Source organism: Talpa occidentalis, unplaced genomic scaffold (assembly GCF_014898055.3).
Source record: "Talpa occidentalis isolate TD23 unplaced genomic scaffold, MPIMG_talOcc4v2.1 talOcc4.6, whole genome shotgun sequence".
Lineage (NCBI taxonomy): Eukaryota > Metazoa > Chordata > Mammalia > Eulipotyphla > Talpidae > Talpa > Talpa occidentalis.
The window spans coordinates 66245025-66263987 of NW_023604972.1; the positions used below are offsets into that span (position 1 = coordinate 66245025).

At 38.0% G+C, this 18963-nt stretch overlaps 1 protein-coding gene across 7 annotated transcripts in view; it reads right to left on the reverse strand.

Annotated features, from left to right (window-relative positions):
• APC (APC regulator of WNT signaling pathway) overlaps nt 1–18963 on the reverse strand; it is a 182081-nt gene that overhangs the window by 146333 nt on the left and 16785 nt on the right. Inside the window, exon 2 of one of the 7 annotated variants that reach the window (XM_054688098.1) lies at nt 7970–8058. The exons of the other annotated variants lie outside the window; for them this stretch is intronic. The gene's annotated coding sequence lies outside the window, so the exon portion shown is untranslated. The remainder of the gene's footprint in view (nt 1–7969; nt 8059–18963) is intronic. 7 annotated transcript variants of the gene reach the window in all.

Here is an 18963-nt window from a genome sequence, read left to right on the forward strand (position 1 = left end):
CACCAGGGGAGGTCCAAAGTTTAAAGATATTTAGAAACAATTTCTCTTCACATTTGAAAAAAGGAAACGTGAATTAATTTGATTCTGTCTTAAATATCCCTTTTGTCAGGATGACCTAGTTTTACAAAAGGCTTTCAAGGTACTCTTACTGAAAGTGCATGACTCACTAAATAGAACTTAATTATTTAAATAGTCAATGTGACAAACTTCAGACTAATTTCTGGATAAGTGTCCTTCAAAACAAAGAACATATTTCAGAAGCTCCTAATACATTCATACAATGTACAAATGAATACACTGTAAAAAGTACATTTAGAATTTCCTAAAAATAACTTCATACTACCCCAAGAAACAACTAAGTCTATTTACTTTTAACCGAGACTACAATACAAGCTATTATTTAGTAGACCACTCTGTAGGCAAAATATTTGCTTAAATTTTTACTATATGTATTACAGAAGTTAGTGATTCAAATGACATGTATTTAAAGAATACTATGACAATTACATGTTCATTTATCACTATGATTCAAATCTAAAAGCAAGCCAATCTGGGCCTCCCTGGTAGTGCAAGGGGTTAAGTCACAGTACTAGGAAGCTATCCGCAGTTACTGCAGCAAGAGTTTAATTCCCAGCCACGGAGCTAACCACATGGGGCAACAGACCACTCTGTCTCACTCACTGCTCCCCTCAGCAGTGCATTTCAGTCGATCTGCCTGTTTTTTCCCACTCTGTCTCTGGTGAATCCTCTCATTCCCAACACCTCTGGCCTGTACCCCACTTCTTATATACATAAATAAATCTTTAAAAAATAATAAATAAAATAAAAGCAAGCCATCTAAAAATGACAATTTACAGTATTGCCAACTAAACTCTAAGCTTTTTATTTTTTGGAGGGTTTTGATTTAATATTCATTTATTTACTTTTTATTGAAAATGTATCATATTTTATATTCTTGTTCACTTTTTCATAATACAGTCTTTCTCCCCTTAGGTGTGATCACCATAGTTTACCCACCACCAACACACCATTGTTCAGTTAAGATTTTTAAACTGGTTTCCTCAGAATGTCCACAAAATTTTGGTTTCAATTTTATTTTTAAAAATATATTTCATTATTTTAAACAATATTATTAAAAACATAATCAAAATGCATTGAGTCAAATTTGTAGACATCAGGTCACTGAGCATTAATTTGTACTACTAGATTTTTATATATTGAAGACTAAAGTTCTGGTCATCCCTATTTTAAAATATAATTTACAATATACATAACATGCAATAAAATATTTTCTGATTAAAAATTAAAGAGTTGTATGTGAAGGCCATTGTAAAACTACACTGACAAACATGCCCGATTTCAAATACTGATGTTTATTATGACAAGTTTGACTGTTTTGAGTAAATGTTATATGAACATATAATTCATGTTTTAAAAATAACCTTTTGAACCTTTTGCAGGTTAAATAATTAATGACTAAATAGGATTAACAGAATTTTTAATGTCTGAAAATTTGCATACTATTTTAACAAAGATATATCTGACATAATTTAAAACTTATTTTATTTTATTTATTTTTTAATTTTTTTTAAGACTTATTTTTATTTATTTATTTATTTATACAAGCACTGGGTACAGTCAGAAGCACGGGAGGGGGAGAGAATTCACCAGAGCCAGAGCGGGAGCAGAGCAGGCAGAAGTACTGAAGTACACTGCTGAGGGGAGCAGCGGGCGGCAGGAGAGGTCTGCGCAGCTATGTGGGACCCTCCTCTGGAGGCCGGGGAGCAGCCGGGGATCAAACCGGCGCTACAGAGGCTGTGGGCAGCTTCGCAAGCCAGCGCTCAACCACTGCGCCACCGGGGAGGCCCTTAAAACTTATTTTAAAAACAGATGAAGAATATGGGCAGCAATATTAAGTAATATAAAATGAGTTATGATTAGCACTTCTTTCAGTTCTCTTAATTGATTCTTGTGCTGTGTCAACACTTTTTCTCTTTATTGAAGACATTAGGTAAAGAAAGATTTATGCCTCTGAAGAGAACAAGTTTTTTCCCTTCAAAAGTAATAACTATGTATTGAAAAATCATTTGAGTGTAAATCTAACTTCTCCAGGTGCTGAGTCATTAAGTACAGCTAAGATTCATTAAAACTTTCCAATCTTTACTTATACTGGGTTATGATATGATGAAAAGACACAGGACGAGAATCAAATGGGTCATATTTTCAAGGTCAAACTACTTATAAAGACCAATTCTATCTTTTGTTTTCATGGGTCATAGGAAGTAGTTAAAATGTTGCAATGACAACAGAATTTTTTGTGATATATAAACTAAGTGAGAGCTAAGAGTCTTCCATCTTCCAATAAGCTGGATTTTATCTGTTTGTTCAGGGAGGAAGTTTCTTACATGTTCCTAGTATTAAAAACAGAATATTAGCTTTTTTCCCCTCTACCCTTCCTCCTCTCTAATGAGCAAATATCAAGGTATTTTTTGATTCTTGCTCAAGAATATTACATGGCTTTACAAGGCTGACAGTGGAACTGAGATAGTTTGGAGTTTGTGTTGTACCCTGAATGTCAAGTTAACTTATCTTCCTACACTAAAGTTTCCTAAATGTATTGTTTCCCATGGCTTCCATAACAAATTATTACAAATGTCATGGCTTAAAACAACAAAATTATCTTGTGGTTTTGTAGTTTCAAAGTCCAAAATGAGTCTCAATGAGTTAAAATCAAAGGCTATAGCCCCTTCCTGGAAGCTCTAAGAAAGAATGTTTTCTCGTCCTTTCTAGCTTCTAGAGACCAATTATAATTCCTTGTTTTAAGGCCTACTTACTCCATCTTCAAAACTAACAACAGGTTGAGTCCTCAACTTGCAGCACTCTGACCGTGTTTATCATTATCTATTTGATTTTATCTGTTCTGCTTCCTTCCTCCAATTTTGAGGACTCACTCTAAAGACACTGATGCACCTCAATAAATCCAGAATAATCTTCCTATTTTTCAGGTTACCTCATTAGCAATCTTAATTTCCATTTGTTAAGTAATCTATTGTTGGCTTAAGGTGCAAATGCTAAGCCTATGAATGACATCCTAAATGAACTCTACTCCCTAATGTTTTCATGGACTAGAACCCATGTTGAAAATATCTCAGGCACCAAGGACTACAACTCCCAGCATGCCATCAATCTGACTTTCTGAAGGGGGGGGTGAGGGGTGGGGGGGTGCAGGGAACTAGGGGTGGAATAAAGCACTATGCTTGCCATATAAGTGAACACCTGTGGGCTTGGCCCTTCTAGTTTTGACTTCCACCCAGAAGTTGAAAGAGATACAAGGAGAGACATGTAGAGACACTTAGAAGAGATATATTGGTGAGAGACATGAGGAGGCTGCTCCTAGTTCTTTGCAGAGACAAATGATGTGATAGCTCATTCTGCCCCAAATCTCTGGGACCCATGTTGTGGTCCTAACTCCTTTCTTGGGTCCCTGCCAACGTACCTTAGACTTGTGAGAAGCTTTCAGACCTCAGCAGACCCATTTTAGGCTAAGCCAGTTTTACTAGGTATTTGCCCATGAAAGGTATTAGTAATTTTATTGCTGTTGTGTGAGCAGATGACTGGATCCCTTTCAGAAAGTACAGCCCTTAGTTTGGGGCCCTCAGGTACCCTTCAGTCATATGCTAAACTAACATATTCACATGTTCTGGTGATTAGGAAGTGGACACCTTTGGGAAGCCATTATTCTGCCTATTACAGCTTTATTTCCAGTTACTTCAGCACTTGTATACTAATAACACTCTAATCAAACTAAACAATTAACCATTTCTAAAACTTTTCTTAAATAGACAGCCCTTTACCTTTTCAATGATACAGTAGGAGGCTACAGCATATGAAGATTGGAGACTGCAGGTTAAAGTTCTGAATATCTCATTTTGTAGCTTTATAGATCAATCACTTAACAATTCTAAGACTAACAATTCTAAGACTTGACTGTTTAAATGTAAAATGAGAATATCTGTTTGGCTCATTTTACAGGGCTGTTGAAAGGATCAAATGTGTAATTGGGAACAAACAAATTGTGAAATACTTTTAAAAAGTAAGATTATTAAAAACTATTGGTTCAAAATAAAGTTCAATGTAAACATACATTTCCATGTAATAATCTATCAACCTCCACTGCATCTATCTTTTAAGTACAGAATTTTTACCCTTTGTGTGTATATCTCCTTTCCCATTCCTGACTGGAAGAAGCTTCAGGCAACAGCCACATCTGATTTTATCTTGCATGTCACATAGTATATAATCACAATATTTTGTACAACCAGGTGTTCATTAAATACTAGTTTAAGGAATGATTTAAAATTAATCTCCAAAGGGCAGCAATGCAGACACACTTAGATAATTGTAGAGCAGGTGCTAAATGACTATTACTGCAAAATACAACTCTCTACACAGAAAATGGATGTTTTAAATAAAACCCCAGACCTTAGAGGTGAGTAAAATTTAATATAGTCTTGAGACTAAGTTTCTGAGGTCTGGTGGCTGCATAATAGAATCATTTGAGGAGACTGACACCATAAATTGGAATCTCTGAGGCTGAAGCCCAGGTATTTGTTTAATGCTGCCAAGACTAAGAAGTAACAAGTACTACTCTAGCTTCTGCTGTCAAAGCTCCCACTTCACTCTGGTGGGGAGGCCATATGCACACAAAAAAGAGGCTCAACATCACTAAACTTCAGGGAAATCAAAATCAAAATGACAATGATGTGGTGAAAAAGGAACCTTTGTGCACTGCTGGTGGGAAAGTAGATTGGTGCAGCCACTATGGAAAATATTCTGAAGTTCCTTTAGAAATTAAATACACAACTGTCATATGATCCAGCAATCCCACAACTAGATACTATCTAAAGGAAATGTAAACAGGATATGAAAGTGATACCTACACTTCCATTTTACTGTAGCATCATTCTTAATAGCCAAGATGTGGAAATAACCTAAGTGGGGAGTGGCTGAGTGAATAAAAATTATGTAGTATATATACAATATAATGTTATTTAGTCATGAGAAAGACGGAAATCCTGCCATTTGAAACATGATAGACCTTGTGGATAATGTGCTCAGTGAAAAATGCTAGACAGAAAAAGCCAAATACTGCATGGTAGCACTTATAGGTGAACTCTAAACAAAAAGTGAAATCCATAGAAACAAAATTATCACATAAGATATATAATTTTATACACATTATGTAATATTAAGTGAAAATGTAGAACACTGTATGCTTAATATGATACCAATTAGCTTTTTCTTTCTTTAATGTATTATATATTTGCACAGAGAAGATCAGGAAGAGGGAACCAAAATACCAACCGTCCTCCTTGGACAACGGATTGCATAAATTTTAATTTTTCTGAATTTTATAAAATTTCCATAACCTAACACGTTTCTTTTTTTTTTTCCCGAGTTAAATACTTGGGGCCTCCCCTGGTGGCGCAGCAGTTGAGCGCTGGGCTGCGAAGCTGCCCGCAGCCTGTGCAGCATCGGTTTGATCCCCGGCCGCTGCTGGAGAGGGTCCCACATGGTGCACAGACCTCTCCTGCCGCGCCCGCTGCTCCCCTCAGCAGTGTATTTTGTCAGTCTGCCTGTTCTGTTCCCTGCTCTGGCTCTGCTGAATTCTCTCACCCTCCCGCACTTCTGACTGTACCCAGTCCTTGTATAAATAAATAAATCTTTTAAAAAAAAAAAGTTAAATACTTTTTAGTTGGACACATATGAAGTCACAGCATTTGAGGGAGAGATATTAACATTTATTTCTTACCTAACATATTGTCAAAGGCAGATTCACATTTTGTGGGGTCAGGAGCGTATACATATTGATAAGTTGGGTGGGTGCTTTATTAAGGAAAGCACAAATTAACTCACAATTTCTAGGGCTGCTGCAAGGGCCTAGAAAGGGGCCATCCAATTAGGTGAGTTAAACTTCTTGAGTTTCATAAATTTGCTTCTAAACTAGTGGCAGACATTATGTGGAACAAATAAATAACCTCATCTAATCATAATAAAAATTCTGTAGAGATTGAAAACAAAGAAATAAATCACTGTTCATGCATTGAGAACTGAGAATTATAGGAATTAAAAAAGTCATCCAAGCCCAAACACAATGAAGTGGCAGTCTTAACTCCTAAACCAGTTTTAATCAAACTGCTCCACCTCCAGGACTCATGGGCATTCCCTACACATGGTTAGATCTACTAGTGTTATCTCCCAGACTTGCTTATACTTCTTCAGGTTCTCATGCCTCATTAAAAGTTAACTTGTTCAATTATTATCATCCTGATGACCATAAGAGAACCTGGCCCTACAGTAATAGATGCTCAATAAGCATTTATTAAATGAACACATTTTTTTATAATCAGAGTAAATAAAGACAAGAAAACTCAGTTTTGAAAATGTCTATTTGGAATCCACAATCCACTTTCTTTACCCCCAAATTTTTTATAACTGAGTTATTTCTGATTTCTCTATGCGATATTCAGGATACAATTTCTTTAAATACAGAAGACAATTTTATGTTAATTTAAATAACAAAGAGAAACAGTCTGGGGTTGTTTTATAGAGATGTGACAAATACAAGGTAATGCCAGATAGTGGGCATAGTAGAAAAACAGAATGACTCAAAAATGGTTATGTGGAATTAATTCTGCTTAACTGTCCTTATATGAAGTTCAATATGTTAAATATATTAGGTTAAACATGCCCTGGTATTACTCTAGTGAATATGCTACACTATGTGATAAAAAGGATGTGGCAGAGGGCCTCACCGGTGGTCCAGGCAGTTGAGCGCACTGCTGTGAAATTGTTCGCAGCCTCTACAGTGCCAGTTCGATCCCCGCCAGCCTCGGAACAACCCACATGGCGAGCAGACCTCTTCTGTCTCGCCCGCTAATCCCCTCAGCAGTGTATTTTGTCAGTCTGCCTGTTCTGCTCCCCACTCTGTCTGTCTCTGGCGAATCCTCTCACCCTCCCGCACGTCTGGCCTGTAACCTGGTTCTTGTATAAATAAAATCTTAAGGAAAAAAAAAAAAAGACATGAAACACAATTTAAAAAAAAAAAAAGGATGTGGCAGATACAATTAAAGGTTATTAGCTGACTTTAAAATAGGGAGATTTTCCTGGGTGGGCCCCATGTAATCACAAGAGCCATGAAAAAGCTAAATCACCATTGGTTTCCCTGTGAATTTAGAATGAACTTCAAATTCCTTCCCTTGGTTTACAAGTCACTGCATTATCTACATCCTATTCTGCTCCAGCCTTCCAGCTTCTTGTGCCTTTGCACTTGCCTTTTCTTCAGTCTCCAGAACTCAAATGATTGCTCTTTGGTATCACTCAGATCTTGGAATATCATATCTTCAAAAAGATCTTTCATGATCACCTTATCAGCACTGTTATAATCCTGAAACTATCACATCATGTTTTTAATCATCAAATCATTTAAGATCTCAAAAACTGTCTATTTAATTTTATGTCCTCCTTATCAGTTTCCCAAAATGAAACTTAAATTCCATGAGAAAAGGAACCTAGATTCTTGTGCAATGCTGTTTCCTCTACAATTAGAACCTAACCTAATGTGCAGTAAGAATTGTGTACATATTAATGAAAAATGAAGATGATATAAAGACATGAATTTATAATGTAGCTGGGGACCTAATATATTTACAACATAACTTTTAATACACAGCAACATATGTATCAAAAGATGGAAGATGAGATCATTTCCTGCTAGGTAATGATGAAAGATTCAAAATAAAAGGAGCATCAGAACTAGCCATGAAACATTTAAAGCACAAGGGGTTAAGACGCAACCTGTGGGGCTGTCCGCAGCCACTGCAGAAAAGTTCCAGGATACCCACATGAAGCAGTAGACCTCTCCTGGCCCACCAGCTGCTCCCCTCAGCAGGTATTTCAGTAGATCTACCTGTTCTGTTCCTCAGTCTGTCTCTGGTGACTCCCTCACCCCAGACCTCTGGCCTGTACTCCAGTTCTTGTATGCATAAATAAAGAAATCTAAAAAAAAAAAAAAAAAAAAGGGAATTTTTCAGGTGAAAGAATTCAACCTTGTCTGTTAGGTTAAAAAATTTAGGCGTCATCGTGTAGATAATGAAAAACACAGGTGCTTCAAATAAGGAAATATGCAGTTAGAGCAAGATCCACGAAAATCAATAGGACTAGTTTGCATTTCCTATTCAAGAAAAGAAATAATCAGAAATCATGCCTACTACCACTAGTTAAAGTTCAAATTGATGGTCAAAAGCTGTTCAACTAGAAAATATGACAGGTAAAAACACTAAGGTTTTATTTTATTTGATGTTATATTGGCAATTTTGACAACGCAGCTATAGTATTAATAAAACATAAATCCAAAACTACCTTTTGCAAACATTTTACCTAATCAATACTTAAATATTTGCATATAAATAGGGAAAAAGTTTTCCTAAATTCCTAACATGCCCTAATCTTATAAAATTTCAGTTTTAGGACATCCAATGTTATCCTACTTTCAAAAAAATAAATAAGATTTTTTTTTTATCTTTTAAGAACTAAATGTTGAAAAGAAGATTTTTATGCTAGCCTGTTTTTTTAAAAGTATGTCTTATTTAATGTTTTATACTTTGGTATTTACTGAAAACCTAAAACAGCTAAAAGACTGGTCCCAAAGGTATAATTTTACAAGCTTATAAACTCTATTAATACAGGTAACACTTTTTTTTTTAAAAAAAGATTTATTTATTTATTTTATACAAGAACCGGGGTACAGGCCAGATGTACAGGAGGGTGAGAGGATTCACCAGAGACAGAGCGGGGAACAGAACAGGCAGACTGACGAAATGCACTGCTGAGGGGCACAGTGGGCAGGGCAGAAGAGGTCTGCTTTGCCATGTGGGACCCTCGCCAGCTGGACGGGATCAAACTGGCACTGCAGAGGCTGCCGACAGCTTCACAGCATTGCGCTCAACCCACTGCGCCACCGGGGAAGCCCCATACAGGTAACACTTGTGACTTATGGTCACCAAAACAGTACCAAATGTTTATAGTATCATGGTGAATTCAGGGAAGAGGCATACAGAGATGAGTTTATTTTTTAAAGTTTTTCTCCCAGGAAAACATGATTAAAAGTTACCATCACTTTAATCTTTAAAATATCATAAAAACATCATAAATTATTTAACAAAGCACTTATCAATTCACAACACACAAATTTAGCATTGAAATACATGAGAATTAGTAAAGAAAACCTCCAAATAAAAACAAAATTTGGAATACATTAAAGAATATACAATCTAATAATGGCATTTACACTTTGTTACACCTTTAAACCAAATGCCAATATCCCCAAATTCCTAATTTGGATGATGCACATGGTATTGCCTAATTTTATCCCATTTTCTTCCATTTTGATTATCTTCCCTATGTCTTTTTTTAAAGATTTATTTATTTATGCATACAAGAACTGGGGTACAGACCAGAGATGTGGGCATTGAGAGGATTCACCAGAGACAGGTGGGGAACAGAACAGGCAGCCTGACTGAAATACACTGCTGAGGGAAGCAGCAGGTGAGACAGGAGAGGTCTGCTGAGCCATGTGGGTTAGCTAGCTCCCTGGCCGGGGATCAAACTCATGCTTGTAGTGGCTGCAGATAGCCTCATAGTACTGCTTCTTACCCCCTGCACTACTAGGGAGGGCCCCCCCCCTTTGTCTTTTTTTACTGCTGAATTTTAAATATAAAGCAAAAACAGACTATAACTTAAATTTATTAAATAGGAAAAAAAAACAACCCTACTAGCATCAACCAAATCAGAAAACATTAGGTGACTTGGATTATCCAAATAGCACCTAAATACATATTCATTTTAAGAATTAGAAGGAGTCACCAAGTAAAAGATTTCGAAGTGAAAACTCAGTATTATGTTCTAAAAGGGGAGAGAGAAAACCAAGACAAATTGAAACCCCCTCTTTCAATACAGATTACTGGTTTTTAAAACTGAAATTTCCTTCATACCTCTCTACCTTCACCCATGACTACGCAACTATACCACCTATAATCCAACCACCTGGAGTCCTGTGTACTCACCACCAACTCATTGAACTCACTAGTTTGTCTCCTACAAGACTCTAGTCCCCACTTTTTCATCTAACTAATGCTGACTCATTTTAGATGGCAATTCCCTAAAGATTCCTCTCTTTTTGACAGTTAGATCCTCTCTCCCCCTATGTTTCCAGCTAAAGCTTACCAACTATCTCACTTACACAAACTTGGAATTGCTTATTTACTTACCTTTCTTACTAAGCTTCTGAAGACAAGACTCCTGTCATCATTGTATTCTCAACTAATAATCTACATAGTCCACCAGTTATAAATTATAAATGAATTATAATATGAATGAATTACTTCTCATGTCAAAATCCAATTCTGTGAAAATGTCTCTATTCCAAAAGTACTTAAATTTACTATCAACTCAGAGCTATTCCCCCACTAACTACACAAACAGTGTTCCAGATAGCTAGTAGAGCTTAAGTTTTTGTTCAGTGAATGAAGAGAGTATTCCTTGAAAAGCACCAATGAGAAAAGCAGCAGTACAGGACAGACTGCTCATTTCTTATTTATTTCTTCATCTTAACTAATAATAATACACCACAAGGCTCTAAAAACAGTTTGTGTTTTCTACAGGATTAGGGATAGGGAGCAAAATTAAAATACTAAATGTTTCCCAGGCAGCCTCTTATCCCAACTTCCTAAACATCTTTTCATCCAATTTTATTCTCATCTCTAACAATTACTCCCTTTACTCCCATGAAACTGGAGCCCTACCAGGTGCCTAGATGCAAGAATATTTATTACCTGAAAAAAGAATTGGGGGAAGGGGTAGTATGAAGGAAATGTTTTAATCCAGGGTAATATTTTTTATACTTTGGATATTAAATACCAACTATCAAGGTATGATATATGATTTGCAAATAGAAGAGATGAAATATTGCTGATGGAAAAATTGAATGCATTTCCCTCTAGGACCAGTGTTACTCAATACTATACATGGTAGTTATAGGACTTAACATTACTTATGGATTAAAGGACCAGTGGGCAGGGCTGGGGACTAATCATTACTGTCAATACTAGGACCATATCAAATGTTTGGATTTTTGTACTGGATATTCCTCTGAGAGTTCCCCTTCCTGCAAAAGGAAATGTGATGTACTGTTTAACATATTTAATATAACAGCATTGAAATTTATGTAAGTAAAATAATCACAGTATACGATATATTGTTGTACTAAAAATACAACAGGACTAATATGTCAACTAATCTAACTTCAAGCTCTTCAATTAACATTCTCTTCACCTATTTATCTTAGCTGAAATCTAATGACACCACTTTCTTTGCAACTTTCCAAGGAGAGATTTTTCGCTTCTCACATCTCCTGTACTTTAGACCAGGAGATTGGAATGCTGAAGGAGAAGGTTAAGAATGCACTCCTTCCACTCAATAACCATTTCCAAAACATTTTTCCAATTTTTTTTTTTTTTAAACACTCAAGCTTTTTCAATAGACTTTTCAACTAGGCAACTACTGGTGCCACCAGCACTCTTCTCCATTTATTTTTAATTGAAACATAAGTGATATATTCCATTTTAGCGTTAGGTATACAAATAATAATTCAATTTTGTTTACATTGTGAAAAGATTATAACACTAAGACTATTTACCATCTTTTCCTAGCAACTCTCAAATATGCAATGTCATATTATTAATTATAGTCCTCATGCTACACATTACATCTCCTTGACTTATTTTGTAACTGGAGTTTGTACTTCATGCTTCCCGTCATCCATTTCACTATCCCCTTGCTCCCATGATTTTAGTTTACTTTGTATTTTAGACTCCATACATAAGTGACATGTGTATGTTTAACTTATTTCATTTAGTATAATACCCTCAATGTCTATTCATGTTTCCATAGTGTATGTACCAATATACATTCTCCCCATTAATGCAGCTTTCTATTCTCCACATTCTCACCAATGCATATCATTTGTTATCTTTTTGATCATAGACATTCTGACAGATATGAAGTGATATTTCATTGTCACTTTGATATGCCCTGATGATACCAAGATCATTTTTTCATGTTTGTGGCCATCGGTATGTTTTATTTGGAAAAATCTCTATTCAGTCTCTGCTCTTTTTTAAATTTGTTTTTTTCTTTTTTCCTCTTTTTTTTGGCTGTAAAGTTGTGTGTGGTTTTTTTTTTATATATGTTTGTATAATTTGAATATTAAATACCAAGTACCAGGAAAGGCATCATGCTATTAAGTTGTGTGGGGTTTTTAAAAATATTTTTTATACTTTGGATATTAAATACCAAGTATCAATAAAGGTATGATATATGATTTGCAAATATCTTCTCCCTTTCAGTAAGCTGCTTTTGCTTTTTGTTAATGGTGTTCTTCACTGTGTGGATGCTTTTAGTCTGATGTAATTCCATTTGTTTATTTTTGCTTTTGTTGTCCTTGCCTTTCAGGGCAAATCCAGAAAAATACTGCTAATATCAATGTCAAGGCGCTTACCACCAGTATTTTCTTCTAAGAATTTATGGCTTTAGGTCTTATGCTCAAGTCTTTAATCCATTTTGATTTAACCTGTGCATATAGTCATAAGATAGTGGTCCAGTTTCATTCTTTTACATGTGATTTGCTATACTCTTCTTCATTCTTACCCCAGTCATCTCTTTCAGTAAGTTCAAAGTCTATTTGGATAATTCATCTAATAGGCTGGTTTCTCAATTTCCTAGCTGGTTCACCTCTAAATCTCTACTCCTTTATGATCACATTCAGGGCCCTGTCATCAATAATTCAACCAACTCCAAAATCTTTATTATTATTATTATTAAAAATCTATTGTATTTACTTATACGTACAAGAGCTGGGGTGTAGGTCAGAGGTGCAGGGGGTGACAGGATTCACCAGAAGTACAGCAGGGAGCAGAACAGGTGGACATACTGAAATACACTGCTGGGAGGAGCAGGAGCAAGACATCAGAGGTCTGTTGCACCATGTGGGTTAGCTCCCTGGCCAGGGGTCAATCTAACTCCTGCTGCAGTGGCTGGCATAGCTTGATAGTGCTGAGACTGTTAACCCCTGCGCCACCAGGGAGGACCCAACTCCAAAATCTTAATAAAAAATTTCAATCACCAAAGTTCTAGTCTCTGAAGCATAATTCCTATCTCTCTAGCTCACAATACTATTTTTATGCATCACTCCTAGCTCATCATGTTCTTTAATCCAGTGTTGTTCTCCTCATTTTTCACTATTCGTTAATGTTACCTTTTGTTTCTCCCTTGGACCCAATAATAACCTCTCTCTTTCAATCACTTACATCTTTCACTCCTTTCTTCTTCAACTATATGCGCTAAAACACCAACTCTGGTTGAACTGAGCTATTGAAGTTCAGTGGCTGCATCAGAAAAGCTTATTATGCAGAAAAATAAGAAAAATCTGACAATAAAGGTGGATGGTTTCACTTCAATTAACTATAAACATGAAAGTTTATTCAACACCACCTAGCAAGACTACTGTGTTTCCTTCCTATAAAGTTCACTTTCCCACCCTCTGAGTTAACGTCTTCATACTTTCCCTCAAGTCTACAACACACCTATTTTTTTCTATCTATGTCACTCTAAGGTAAAAACAGACATCATTCCATTAAAAAGTCCTCATATTTCCTACCAAACCTATTTCCCGTCTATTAAAATGTTTACCTGCTCTTATCAGAGATGAATATCCTCACAGGGCAATGGATTCCAACCACTCCTTTTTTTCTTTCTTCAAGAAATCGCCTTTGATTAGTTGCTCTCACTAATCTATATAATCATTTTCTCCATTTCTACTGACTCATTCTCACCAACACACAAACATACTCTAGTATCACTCATCTTTACAAATCCCTCTCCTCTTGATCTTACCACGACCCCACATACACTAGATAAGAACCCATTTCTTTGATCAAATCAGAGCAAAATGTCTTGATCTTGTGGCCTTCATTTCCTGTTTTCTCACTCTTTAACCCACCTAATTTTAAACAATTTCCTGAAGCTCAAATGTCAAGGTCAGCAATTACCATCACATGGCTATATTCCACTACCCACACCTTAGAACAACAACCTCTTAGCTATATTAGAATAAGTTGATCATTCTCTTCTACCCAAAACTGATGTCTGCTCTTGGCTTCCAAGACACTCTTCTGGCTTTCCTTCCTAATTTAAAAGTTCTGCCTCCTAAGTATTTACTAAAAGATAAGAATGCCTCAGGGCTTTTTCTAGGACTGCAGTCCTTTGCTGTTTTCTTACCTAGCCATGACTTTAAACATTACATATATGACTCTAAGTCTCAAATTTGTATTCCCACACTAACCCTCTCCTCTACCCAGCTATCTCTGATATTTCATGTGGATGAATTAGACATTTCAACTAAACAGACACTAGATTCACAAGTCTCCCTGCTCCCTCCCAGTCAGACTTACAACTTTCAAATTCTTACTCATTTAAAGATTATCATCAAACATAACACATGGATAATTTTTCCCAGTTTTACCTGATAGACACAATTTTACTCTTCCCTACTCTCCTAGCAGCATAAATATGTTAGCATCCTAAACTTTTGCAAATTGTAGTCAGAATTTTGTGAATGAAAATGCCCTATATTCACTCAGACAGATCAGATGATACCTGGACCCAATGATTAGATTAAAATATGACACCTATAGACAACATGGCAAAAATTTCACCAAGGTGTTAAAAGTAGAGCATGTATTCTACAATTTTTAAGAGAAGTTAATATTAGTATCTTAATACATTCCCAATTCATGTAGGAAAAACAAACCAGTGGAAAAAGCTTGGCAATCAAACTAGCATTTTCCTGAGCAATGTAAAAATAACAGTGTCTGTTGCATCCTGAAAACCTTAGGGTTTGGTTGTTTTTGTTTTTTTCTTTCCATATTCACCTTTAGATTACCATAAACACCAAATACTAGAATACTCATCCAATCCTTGTTTAAATGGAAGGGTATCATGGAGGGAGGGCACCCCAATGATCTCGAAGTTCTGGAACTTACACTGCCTTTGTTCAGTGCTTCTCCCAGGTTCAAGAGAGCCACCCTGTGTGACCAATAAAATATACAGAAGTAAGACTTCTGAGGGTAGGTCACTGTAGCTCCCTTGTTTGTCTCCTGGATCACTGTCTGGAGTCATCACTATGTTTAAGGATAGTCAAGTAACTGTGGAAAGGTCAACATGAGACCCAAACCAGAATAAAACTGTCAAATAATTTCTATTGCCTCAGTCAAGTCAACAAATGTTGCTGATGTAGACAGAAAATAAGCAAAATACCGATTTTTCTCACCTTACTGTAATCCACAATGAAAATACCTCACAAGCACAGTTTGTGTGGCTAGTAAATGAGCTACCATAGCTAGATTTGTCCAAGTTATCTTTAATCACGACACTACTTTTGTTAAACTTCAAACCAACAGATTACTAACTTTTAAGAAAAACACAAGTTAGACTATACCATAATAGCATATATACCTATGCAGAAAAGATACAGTTGGCTGAAGGACAGTGGTAAATTTATTTTCATTTCATATACACACGCATACTTTTTGAAATCTGTTCTACATGTACATAATCCCTGCTCAAATATAAAATATTTCAAATTCTGCTCTCATGATAAAGCTGCATTTTTTTATTTTTTTTATTTTTATTTTTTTAAAGATTTCTTTATTTATTTATACAAGAACCGGGGTACAGGCCAGATGCGCAGGAGGGTGAGAGAATTCACCAGAGACAGAGCATGGAACAGAACAGGCAGACTGACAAAATACACTGCTAAGGGGAGCAGCGGGCGAGAGAGGAGAGGTCTGCTTCGCCATGTGGGACCCTCGCCGGCTGGCCAGCAGGGATTGAACCAGTGCTGCAGAGGCTGCGGACAGCTTCACAACGCTGTGCTCAACCACCTGTGCCACCAGGGGAGGCCCTAAAGCTGCATTTTTTAATGTTTACTGTGGGAGAGATCAAAAACAACTTCAGTAGTAATTCTAAACCATGCTCAATTATTTTCTTAGTCTAGTACGTACGACGTTATTTCAGTATCAGTGCCAACATTTAGGCCAAGAAACAAATTGTAAGTTGTAACTCTGGAAACATCCGAGACATGAAATTATCTAGCTTCTGATAACACAAAAGCAGAATATGAAGTTAAAAAATTCTATATAAATCAGCCTTAGTAAAGTTATTGTAATAGGGTGGTCCCCAGGAAAGGGGGAGGTTCCAGGTTCCCTGCCCCACCCAAATGGAGGGTGTTGCTGAGCAGAGAGAGAAGAAGCTGCAGTGGAGACTGAGGAAGGAAGCAGGATGGAGCCAGAAGGAGACCTGGAGGAGGCGCATGGAGCATAGAGACACGTGAAGAAACTGCGCTTGTCTTTTGGTCATGAACTGGGTGACACAGATGTGGTTGAGACCCATGGGGAGGTGACAATGGCAGCTTTTATCTTGATTTTGCTCTTTTCCTTCCAGGCTTATCTGGTTGTTTCTGACCCTTTCCTGTGGGTCCACACTGGAAGATGCTTTAGACTTGTGGCAGGCTTTGGGGCCTTGCTCTGGGCCAATCCCATTTGGATGGAGTTTTACCCACGAGGGGACAGGTAACTTTGGGTGCTTGATTTAGAAACTAGATTCTTTGCCTTTCCTGTATTATTTCCTAATTGCATTAAAGTTCCTTCCCATTAAAGTCTCATGTTTTGTGTTAATGCGGCAAATGGCAAAACCCTATATAGAATAGGCAGGTTTGTGGGGTTTGGGCTCCCCCTCTCCCTGCCCTGAAACAGATTTTCAGAAACCATTTAGAGCAGGCAGGTTTTGGGGGGATCTGGGGTGCACCTCTCCCTGCCTGTAACATTACCTTGGACGTTTGCTTCCTATATCACTTCAGAGGAATATTTGAAAGAAAACATATAAAGTTGAAACAGGCTATGTTCTCACTGTAGGTGTAAAAACTAAATCACAAGTCTGTTAAGTGATTTGTCCTGACCTAGGTATAAAGGCAGACCCAAAAACTTGAGCCCAGGTTTCATTCTCCACTGAACCAAAGTCAGCTACTTCTGATTTAGATAATTAAATGAACGATGTATTCAACAGAGATGTCTTTCTACACAAGTAGCTGGATTTTAATTTCAATTAAAAAGCAGACAAATACAATGAGAACATGTATGCCAGATATAAAGAAAACTGTGTGAAATACCTCAATTAAATGATGAGCACAGATAATATAAGTAATAAAGCCAGAAGGCTTCACTACTAGGTTTACAGATAGCCTTCTGCAACTTTACTAAGAACCAATAAAAAGTCACATAAAATATTTTAATTTGCAACTCAGTAATGCTGAAATATTTTAGGAATATAATTTTTAAAAAGCACATATAAGAGGGCGGTTCAACATGGCGGCAAGGACAAAGTTAATAGGGAGGAAAAGCAGCAGGTCTGGAAGAACTGGGACACGGAAGATAAATGGGTGACTCCAGCAAACTACCCGAAGAAGAAAGTTGCAAAAAAGAGGACTAGAAGGGAGGAAAGCGCAGAACCCTGCTACCCTCCTCAACCCACAAACTCGGCACTCTCCGACCAACAGAAAGGAGGAAAAAACAAAAAAACTGAAACAACCAACAAGAACAAACTATGCATCAAACGGGACTCTGATGGAAAGGAACTATTTCAGCCACCACACCCCGTGAACTGGAGCTGTAGAGAACCCTGCAGGATTCCCTGCAGAGGTGAGTGAACGGATCCAGGCGCCATTAGAGAAAAACAAAGACTCCCAGAGACCTACAAACAGCCCCAGGCCAACCAGTAAGCTTGTGCGGAAAAGCGGGGAAAAGCAGCGCGCCTAAAAAGGATACATGGATCGCAGCTGCCCAGGTCCCCGCACCTGCGACCTAGGCTGGGGGAAGAAGCAAGGGGGCCCTCACTGAGGCGAATGTCCCTCACAGACTAATCAGAAACCAGGCACCCGGACACAGGAGTAGGGTGCAAAAGGCGCCATTTCTGCGGACACTGAACTGGGCTGAAGCCGGCGTCCAGGACCTAAGGGCTTTGGAACTGAGACCTAGGGCACGAAATTCGGGGCGTGGATTCCCCACGACGGTGGGGCACAAGGCAGACACACCACCCCAAAGCCGTTGAGGCTTTCCCCACCACTCCCACTCTGTTCCCCTGTCCCACGGGGTAAAAAAACAGCTCCCCAAGGACACTAGGAGAGATCTCTGGCGCCACCTAGCGACCAGGAAAAAAATGATCAACACCCCATAGAATAGGGACCTTTCTTCAGTAAAGACTGCTTGAAACCCTCAGAAGGCTCCCACAGGAGTCAGAGGTGAGCTGGGAAGTTCGCCCAAGCCAGGCCCCTTCTGACCAGCAGCCCGAGCCCTGAGAGGGAACAGGCATCCATGGCCGGGGCAGACCGGACATGCGGAAGAGTGTGCCTGTCTCCGAATTGCCATTTTAGAATAGGGAACGTTCTTCAATAAATACTGCTTGAAACCGGCAGAAGGCTCCCGGAGGAGCCAGAGGTGAGCTGGGAAGTTAGCCCACACCAGGCCCCTTCTGGCCAGCAGTACAAACCCAGAGGGGGAGCAGGTACCCACGGCCAGGGCCGAACAGGCGCGCGGGAGAGTGCGTCTGTCTCCAAATTGCCATTTTAGAATAGGGACCCCTCTTCAACAAAGACTGCTTGAAACCGGCAGAAGGCTCCCCATGGAGCCAGAGGGAGAAGGTTCACTGCGCAGTCAGAGGTGAGCTGAAGGCCGCTACAAGCCCGGTCCCAACTGGCAGGACGTGGGAGCCCAGAGGAGGATCTAGAGATTTGGA